The 9539-nt window shown below is 40.0% G+C and overlaps 2 long non-coding RNA genes across 2 annotated transcripts; both read left to right on the top strand.

Annotated features, from left to right (window-relative positions):
- Nucleotides 1-969: 969 nt before the first annotated feature.
- On the top strand, nt 970-1856 carry LOC115385981 (uncharacterized). The gene is made up of 3 exons (XR_003931223.1): nt 970-1066; nt 1159-1419; nt 1755-1856. It is a non-coding gene; the product is annotated as an uncharacterized LOC115385981 (long non-coding RNA).
- Nucleotides 1857-2799: 943 nt separating this feature from the next.
- On the top strand, nt 2800-6646 carry LOC115385992 (uncharacterized). Its single transcript, XR_003931234.1, has 4 exons — nt 2800-2867; nt 2986-3048; nt 3440-3500; nt 6495-6646. It is a non-coding gene; the product is annotated as an uncharacterized LOC115385992 (long non-coding RNA).
- Nucleotides 6647-9539: the final 2893 nt, after the last annotated feature.

Genomic DNA, 9539 nt, shown 5'->3' with positions numbered 1-9539 from the left:
CCAACAAGCCTGTCATAACACGACAACCCAGCTGGTCTCAGATATTCCAGGGTGAGGAGATCACTCTGACATGTGAGGTCCAGGGAGGAGAGAAGACTGACTGGAGGTATTACTGGAGGAGAAACTCACAATATCTTCAACAGAAGAATGAAAAGGTCTTAAAAGTCACTGTTTCCATCAATGAAGAGTACGACTGTGTGGCCGAACGCAAAGATGACTTTGATTCTTCAACCACATGGAGTGAAGCCTTCACAGTGTCAGTGTTACGTAAGTGATGTTTGTTGGTTTTCTTGTGTTTATTTGATTGATATTCAGACAATGAGATAATAAAATCTAACATAGTGTAACTAATACTATGACGTTGTTGCGCTGCCAGTCCAGTGCTTCAACTGTACATGAGTACTATTTTGGGTTTTTTGTCTTTTTTGGCAGAACTAACTGAAGGCCAATTGTCTTTAAAGGATAATATTTTTTAAATGTTCCTGCTTCATAATATTTACACCGACATGTGAGGTTTGACATATTTGGAGTCAAGTTAATCTAAATAATATTGTAAAACCATGAATCAGGAAGCCACATCAGATTTTATGAGTGCGTGTGAGAGTGTGTGAGTGTGTGTGAGAGAGAAGATAAACAGATGAGAAAACAATTTGACACTGAAGTTGTTTTGTTGTTTTTTTGTTTAAACTCAGTCAAGGTATGAATGAATCATGTAATCCAGGCCAACATGTTTTACCTTTTGATTTGAGAAAATACTCTCTCTCCTCCAGGACTGAAGCTCGTCCTCTCTGTGTCTCCATCATGGTTGATTCCTGGAGCTTCAGTCACTCTGATCTGTCACACTGAGCCTCCGTCAGCAGGGTGGAGCTTCTACTGGTTCAAAGCTGTTCCAAACTCTCAGGATTCCTACACCTATGAGCCTCTACCTGGTACCAGCAGTGGGACAGCAAACATTCCTTCACAGTTCATGGACAGACACACACAGCAGGATATGCATGTTCAGCTGGACGAGGGGATCCGCTGATTTACACACAACACAGTCGTCCCACATTCGTCTGGTCTTCAGGTCAGTTTGTCTTTCTGGAACTCTTGAACTGTTGTCTTCCAGCAGCCACAATAGAAATGCCATCCTTCACTGAGCCTTGATGTTTTGTCCAGGTGTTCATCCATCAGCGTCTCTCACAGTGAATCCTGACAGAGTCCAACACTTCACCTCTGAATCTCTCTCACTGACATGTGAAGGAAGCTCTTCCCAGTGGAGGCTGATCCGCTTTCTGACTGACGACTCGCTGTTGAGCTTTCTTCCTCCAGCTACAATCAATGGATCAACATATATTAAGAATGAGGCTCCAAGAAAAGCTGTGTACTGGTGTGAGTCTGGAACAGAGTTCAGCAATGCAGTCAATATCTCCACACACTGTGAGTTGTCTTTTTCTCTGCTTGTTGAGAGTTTTGAGGCTGATCCCTGAACTGCAGCTCAAAGTGTAATTTTAAAGAAAAGGTGAATGAAAACCACAGCTGGTGTGATGTGAATGTGTTTGATTTCCTGTCCTGTGATGAAGTGTTGAACTGTCCAGCGTGTCCTCTGCCCTCACCCAGAGTCTGCTGAGATTTAACTCCAGCAGCCTGGAACATTCAGTATGATGGAGCGCTACAGAAGATGGACAGATGGATGAAAACACCAACTTATTAGTGTGTATTTTCCATCCTCATCGTCTCACCTTCTAATGAATTAACTGAACTTTGTTTTCCAGCTGATGGCGTTATCCTGGTGAGCCCTGTGTATCCTGTACCTGTGGGAGAGTCTGTAACTCTCCTCTGTGTCATGAAGACTGGAAATATTCCCTCTGATGTGTTTTCTACAAAAATAACAAACTCATTGAAAATGTGACACGAGGAGAGATGAAGATCTCTGCAGTGTCAGAATCAGATGAAGGTTTCTACAAGTGTCAGTACAATGGAAGAGAATCAGCACAAAGCTGGATGGCTGTTCAGTGTAAGTCATCTGCTCATTTTTGTTGTATTATTATAATCAGTGTATTCATCCTATCAAATCTCATTGATCCCTGCAGTCACATCCAGGCCTGGAAGCTCTTCATCTGGCTCTCTGATGATCATTCGGTGGATTTGTGGAGTTTTCCTGCTGATTGTTCTGCTGCTGCTGTTGTGTTTCTACAATGGATCAAGAGGTGAGACCTCTCTTTCAGATTTGTTTCACAGACTTTCTCTGTCAGGGTCCAAAACAAAAGAAATATTCTGATAAAGTATCATGAGTGAAAGTAGAGATCAAACATTTTGGATTAATAAAGTAATCATCTCACATCTTTTTCACAGATTCATGCTTCAACAGGTTGGTATGATCCTTTACAACAAACTAAAATTGCAGCTTCTTGTTGAACCTGCTGTATTAAAATATTTTGAGGGTTAACAGGTCTCAAAGTTCACAGCAGAGCCAAACTACAGACCACAGCAGCAACCAGCTGGAAGATCAATGCAACACATATGCTTCTCCGATCCAAGGTCAGCTTTAATACAAACTATTTCCTGAAAGTGTTCAGTAACATCCATCTCTTTAGAAGATCGTGGTTCATAAACAATGAGGGAAACTCATGACTCTGTCTCTTTTGGTGGTTAAACTCTGTCCACTCTCCATTAGCTGATGATAATCCCTATGAGACAATCCAAGAGACTGATTCTACTGACAGAGGTAGAGGAAGAAAACACTGTTTTTCACACATTTTCACCTGAAGCAGTGAGTAAAGTCAGTGATTCAATGACCGTCCTCAAACTTTAAAAGAAAAACTGTTTTGCAGATGAGTCCAGGAATGTGACGTATTCTTCAATGGAGCTTCAGGAGGTCAAGAAGGGTGAGTATTGGATGTTGTAATATAGAAACAGCTCAGATCCAAAAACAGAAGATCACAGTATCAGCCAGGAGTCCAATTATAAGAAGGTTCTCTGACTGTAATTTCATTCTTTCTCCAGGGAAGAAGCAGAAACCAGAAGAGGGCAGCATTTATCCTGAAGTGAAGACCACATCATGGACAGGTAGGACCCAGAAGAAAAACATTCATCCTTTATTTATCAGAAGCACAGTGGCATTTGTTCTCTGTGACCAGCGCTGACACCAGCTCTGTGTTTGTAAAAGGAAATAACACACTCACACCTTTCTGCCTCTGGTTTGACTCCAGCCAGCTGCTCTGGAGCTCCAGTTCTGTCTGCTTTACCCACAATGCCTCATCCTCACTGACATTCAAAGCATTTGAGACGCAGCATTTTAAAGAATTTAAAGGACTTGTTCACAGCAGCGTCCAGCAGCTGTAGCTGACTTTTAAACAATAGAAAACAAAGGAGGAAAGTTAGGTATACAACTCTAGATCCCATCAATCTATATATTTACATCTTTATTTCTGTTAAAATAATAAAATTGATGTTTCAGATTCCAGTGTGACCTCTGCACAAGTACACTCCAATGAAAGTCAAGTCAACAGGAGTCAAAGGTCAGTAACATCTACATCCACTGGCAGCTGGAATCTATATTTCAAACAGGGTTTGTAGCGCCGCATTATGTAATAATGTAATAAATTTTCACTTCATTTTGTAATAAAATTCTTGAATGCAATATGTAATAAGGTTTGCCGCATTTTGTAATAAGTTGTTACATATTGCACTGGTTATTACAAAATGCGGGTGTTAAAAATGTTTTTGAAGAAAATGTAATAATTTGGTGCATTATGTAATAAACCACCAAATTTGATGTCTCAATTTGAAAAAAAAAAAAGAACATAATAATGTCAGAGCAACATTGATTTTAAGCATTCTAGAATGACTCATAACTAAAAATTACTTTTACAAACTAGTCAGATGTTTCATTAGTCAACACTTATTTAAATATAAGTGTTCATTGTAATCAGAGAATGTGTTTGAACGTTCAGTGACAAAAACTGCATTAGATGCATTTTACAGACAGAAACATTATCAGTGCACTGAAATGTCAGAAGACACACACACATCTGGATTATATTATGCATATATATACTTGATAGAAAGCAGACAAAAGACAAAAACTAATATGGAATAGAAAAAACTTTACTCCAGTTCCATTTGTGCTAATGCAACATAGAAGTCCTTTTCTATAGTGGTTGCAAGGTGTCAGAAAAGTTACCACAGGGATAACTGGCTTGTGGCAACCAAGCATTCATAGCGACATCGCTTTTTGATCCTTCGATGTCGGCTCTTCCTATCATTCACCAAGCGCTGGATTGTTCACCCACTAATAGGGAAGGTGAGCTGGGTCTAGACCGTCGTGAGACAGGTTAGTTTTACCCTGCTGATGATGTGATGTTGCAATAGTAATCCTGCTCACTAAAAACAGTCAAAACAATCTTGAAAATAAAAATGAGATATTTCTAATCTGTTATTAAAATAAAAAAGAGGGTTATTCACAATTGCCTATTAACAAAAAGAATTGCAATATATCCAATATCCAAGACATTTATTTAAGACTTGACAAAAAGCAATTCCTCTCGTAGCAACAGTAGTAATACTAAATACTTTTTCCTCCAACATAAACTTCTCTTAAAACAACCACCACATAATAAGATTAAAGATGATCAGTCAGAAAATAACTGAACTAGGTACAACAGATACATAGTGTTCAAGGTTAAATGGGATCTGTGCCACATTTGGAAGTTCATCCTATCATTCTTTCCTTTATTGATTCACTCTTTACATCATATCTCTCCTTGCTTCCTTCCTTCCCTCCCATACTATGTTTTCCAAAAAATGTCCTTGATTTTGAAATTTCCACAGCTTTTGTGCCTCAGCAAGACCCAGGCCCTCATCCGCTTCCTATTTTTTACAAATAGCTTAATCTCGCGGAGAGACCACTCCCACGTCCAGCTGATTTAGCCTCATGATGCTAATGGCACTGTCACTGTCATGTTCCAACTGAAGGCTTTCAGCTAAAGATTCCCTGATGTAGGTTTGAGGAAGAAATCGTGATGCAAGGTCTTGAAAAAGTTTCGAAACCCCGTTAAATACACCAAGCATTGACATGTCAGCATGTGGCATTAACTGAATAACATGTGACAGCAATTTTGTCGAAGGTTGGGCATGTCACAATTTCCATCATCATCATCATCAGAAGGACATTATCATGGGGTACATTCAGGGCAGCCTGATGGTGTTCATCCAGGGCGGGTTTATCCAGCACATGGATAAACAATGTATGTGCTTAATTTTCTCTAAGTAATCTGTAATAAAGGAGCAGGTAAACAGTCTGTAGAGCCAGAAAAGTGGCAGAAAAAGTAATTTCAGAAACTTTCCAAAACCAGTCTAGCATCTGTTAGTTTACCTTATCATTGCTAATCAGATTTATGATTACTACCTTAAAAGTTTGAACATTCAGTGCACTGATAATGTTTGTGTCCAACAGGCATTTTGTGCAGTTTTTGTCTCTGAGCTATCAAACACATCCTCTATGATTATAATAAACTGTTATATTTAAATAAGTGTTGACTAATGAAACATCTGACTAGTTTGTAAAAGTAATTCTTATGAGTCATGCTAGAATGCTTAAAATCTATGTTGTTCTGACATTATCATGTTTTTTTTTTTCAATTGAGACATCAATTTTGGTGGTTTATTACATAATGCACCAAATTATTACATTTTCTTGAAAAACATTTTTAACACCCGCATTTTGTAATAACCAGTGCAATATGTAACAACTTATTACAAAATGCGGCAAACTTTATTACATATTGCATTCAAGAATTTTATTACAAAATGCGGCAAGTTATTACAAAATGAAGTGAAAATTTATTACATTATTACATAATGCGGCGCTACAGGGTTGTTGTGAAATGAGACAGGTCTATTTGCAGGATTAATATTGCAACAACTCATCATCAGTAGGGTAAAACTAACCTGTCTCATGGCGTTCTAACCCCAGCTCACGTTCCCTATTAGTGGGTGAACAATCCAACGCTTGGTGAATTCAGCTTCACGATGAGAGGAAGAGCCGACATCGAAGGATCAAAAAGCGACGACGCTATAAACGCTTGGCCGCCACAAGCGTTCATCGCGACGTTCATAACCATCGTGAGACAGCTTAGTTTTACCCTCCTGATGATGTGTCGTTGCAATAATAATCCTGCTCAGGACATTTCGATACTTAGGTTCACTCATGTGGGACATTTACACACAACATCAAACATGTTGAAAACTTGATATTGATCAAAATCACACATTTGACTGCATTCTGAAACTAACAGTATAAAATATTCTGTTTGTCTCCAATAATTGTTTGTAAGGAGGACAGCTCCAGCTGCCACTGAAGAAACAGTTTATTCAGAAGTCAAAGCAGAAACCACTCACGGTGACTGAGCAACAATAAAATGTCATGTTTACCAAGATGTTAACGTTGACATGAAATGAGCTGTGAGGAACCACATCTACACAAACCCTCTGCTTCTTTTCTTTCCTTCCAGTTGAATGAGGAGACTTCATCACCACCACCAACAGAGAACTGCTTCCAGATTTATGGAGAGTCTCCACAATGTCTATACTGAGGAAGGTGGAAAAGAGGGAAACACTCTGATCTATACTTCTCTGATCTGATCAATTATCCCTTTGAACTGAAGAGAAAATGTCAAATCAATGTATTTTAAAAGTGAAGCAGAGCCGTTAAGTGTTCAGCACTGAGAGTGAAGCTCACACATTAACTTAGAACTAACTCTGTTTATAGTGGATTTTAGATCATTGATGAATATGTTAGTATATTATTTCCAAATGGTTGACAGGGAAACTGTAAATTAAATGTGTGGAAAAGTGATTCTAAGAAGAGTTTCTGCAGATAATGATGCTCAAACAAGATTGTACATTTTGTTATATTTGCAAAAAAAAAAAAAAATCTGCTTTTTTCAGCAAATAATTGAATTGTTTGGTTGCTTTTGTTTTAAGTTGGCATTTGAATAAAACTGATCTTATCATTTTACTTTTTTAATGTACAGAGCTGTAATTCAATACATGTAATGGAAAGTTTGTCTTGATGTTGTCGTGGAATTTTATTTTAAAAAGTATCCTAGGCCAGTCACGGTGCAAAAAACCCACAAACATATATTCCAGAAAAAACGTAAAATCCTCAAGTATATCCATTCTTGGTTCTTGAAGTCTTCCATCGTAGTTCTCCTCAGAAAAATCAGGCAGAGTCGGAGTCAGAATGCAAAAGGAGGACTTTATTCCCAAAAACACCTCCTGGCAGTCAGGTTGACCAAAAGAACTGACGCGCGGAGCGCTCTCCGCTCCATCTATTTATACTATTTCTTGGGGGTTCGTTGCTGCTTAATTAGTTCTCCTTCAAGACACAATTGTTCAAACATTCGTTGAGTCTCCTTCAAGACACAATTGTTCCCCCCTCCCTACAAAGGTCACTGTCCGTGACCCCTTAGGAGGCCCTCTTAGCCTCCATCAAGTCTCCTTCAACTCTTCCCAAATGCCAGGTGTTGTGCAACAATCATAGTGTCACATTTCTTGTCCAATGAGCCTCATTTACACCAGAGGGAGACAGAGAGACAATTGACCTGTCGTCTTAACTTTAGAAAAAACAAACTGTCCAGCTGCCAAGAGGCTGCCGTAAAAATGAAACATGGCAGGCTGGCCAACAGAAAAAGGATACATGTCTTTTCTACGCCTGTGTCTACTAGCATACTATAACTCACAGAGACATGCATTACATGAACAATAGTAGCTAACATAATATAATAAGCATGATGTAAAGAATATTATAAAATTATTCTACATTTCCCCCCTTTGAGACTAACAAGTCTCATACTACACCACTATAACTAATCAACAACTTATTCATAGCAAACATAAGCATTTGTCTGTAAGCGTGTAACAGCAGTATTTGACTGCGGCACATCTTGCACCTTTTCAAAAAGGTTATGTGGTTTCAGCACACACGTATGAATATACTAAATCATCTACATAAAATGATTAATAACATGATACACATTCCCATAAATGATCAATACTAAGATTATATGACTAACTTAATACAGAGATTATAATACTAACGGTTAACCTTCCACTATCAATCAATCTCCTGACTGAACCTTCCCCACAGAGGCATACAAGCAGCATTACACTACTCAGTGAAGCTAGGGGTATTATTGGGTGCAGCGGGAACCGCATCCTGCTGCCAGCGGAAATGCTGAAGAGCAAATCATCTTTTGCGAGTGGCGAGTATTGATGCACACAGTTTCGTGGTGTATCTTCCAACACCTGAATATCTTTCATCATTTCTCGTACATCGTTCAAAGGCATGGTGGCAAGGTCCTTCCGAGTATAAACACAACTTTCAGAAACCAGGATCCTACGCGAGCATTGGTGTCGCTGTCGCTGACATCGCTGCCGTCAGATGATATTGGGTCATAAGTTGGGGAGAGAGGTGTTTCCCTGGGCTTCTCAGGGTTCGAGGACCCGTGTGTGTGATCGGCGTTTCTTTGCTCCTGCGCTGGAGCACATCCCTGCATCGTCATGAAGGGAGGGGAGATGTGGAGAGGGTCTCCTGTGTACTGGTGACATAGGTTGGGAGGGGATGCTGGTAGTAGGTCCTCAGAGGCTGATAGCGGCATGGAGTACACGCCGGTGGACTCTCGTGGACGAAGTCTGCTGGGTCCTGGTTGTAGATCCCCCACCCTCAGTTGCCATGGGACAGGCTCCATCTGGAAGACACTGTCCGACGTCCTCTCTCCTGTTTGGTCTCGAGTCATCGATGGCATGTTGTCCAACAGGAGTGCATTCCTGTCAATATTGCTCTTCACCATGATTTTCCTATAAAGACAAATAACCCATTAAGCATTTTCTAATGGTATCCACCATCGGCACATTGTTACCCTTTTCATTAATTTTTTTCTTTTTTTTTCTTCATTGTTTTCCATACTACCCCTATCCGGAATTCGTCCAGAACTAGCTAGCACTCCACCTACTGTGGGGTGAGGTAGCATAGCAACCTTACAGTCGCAACAACTATTGGTTGTGTTAAACTTTTTCATAATCTATATCTTAATGGTCCTTCTCCTGACTCTAAATCTCCAGAGCCTACTTGTTTCTAACTTAGTTGAATCCTCACTGAATCACTCCTTTGCTTACTTGGTAACAAACCTCTACTCCTAGTTTCTTTGCTGCTTTGTTTGGAGATCAGTCTTTATGATCTTATTTCTGTCTTGCTGCGCCTAATCTGCAGGGGAGGCGTCATCTTTTCCCTTCCTGTAGCCACCTCTTCCCTGCGTGGAGGTATTACCTTCCCCTTCCAGCTCAGGTGGTGTCTGCTGATGCTTTGAGGGCGGTCTGTCAGCCCTGCAGCAGTAGTTTCAATAGAAACAAACAGTCTTACCCTCGATGTCCTGTGCAGTGCAACTAGGTCAGGACAACTTTGAATGGACCTCCTCGTCTCAGTTGGTTCCATTCCCTCTGAAACCTTTTATGTATACCCCCTCTCCAGGTCGCACTCATTCTAGAGATGGTGTGAT

Source organism: Salarias fasciatus, chromosome 3 (assembly GCF_902148845.1).
Source record: "Salarias fasciatus chromosome 3, fSalaFa1.1, whole genome shotgun sequence".
NCBI lineage: Eukaryota > Metazoa > Chordata > Actinopteri > Blenniiformes > Blenniidae > Salarias > Salarias fasciatus.
The sequence above is the reverse complement of the archived record's forward strand: the minus strand, read 5'-3'. Positions and strand labels throughout refer to the sequence as shown.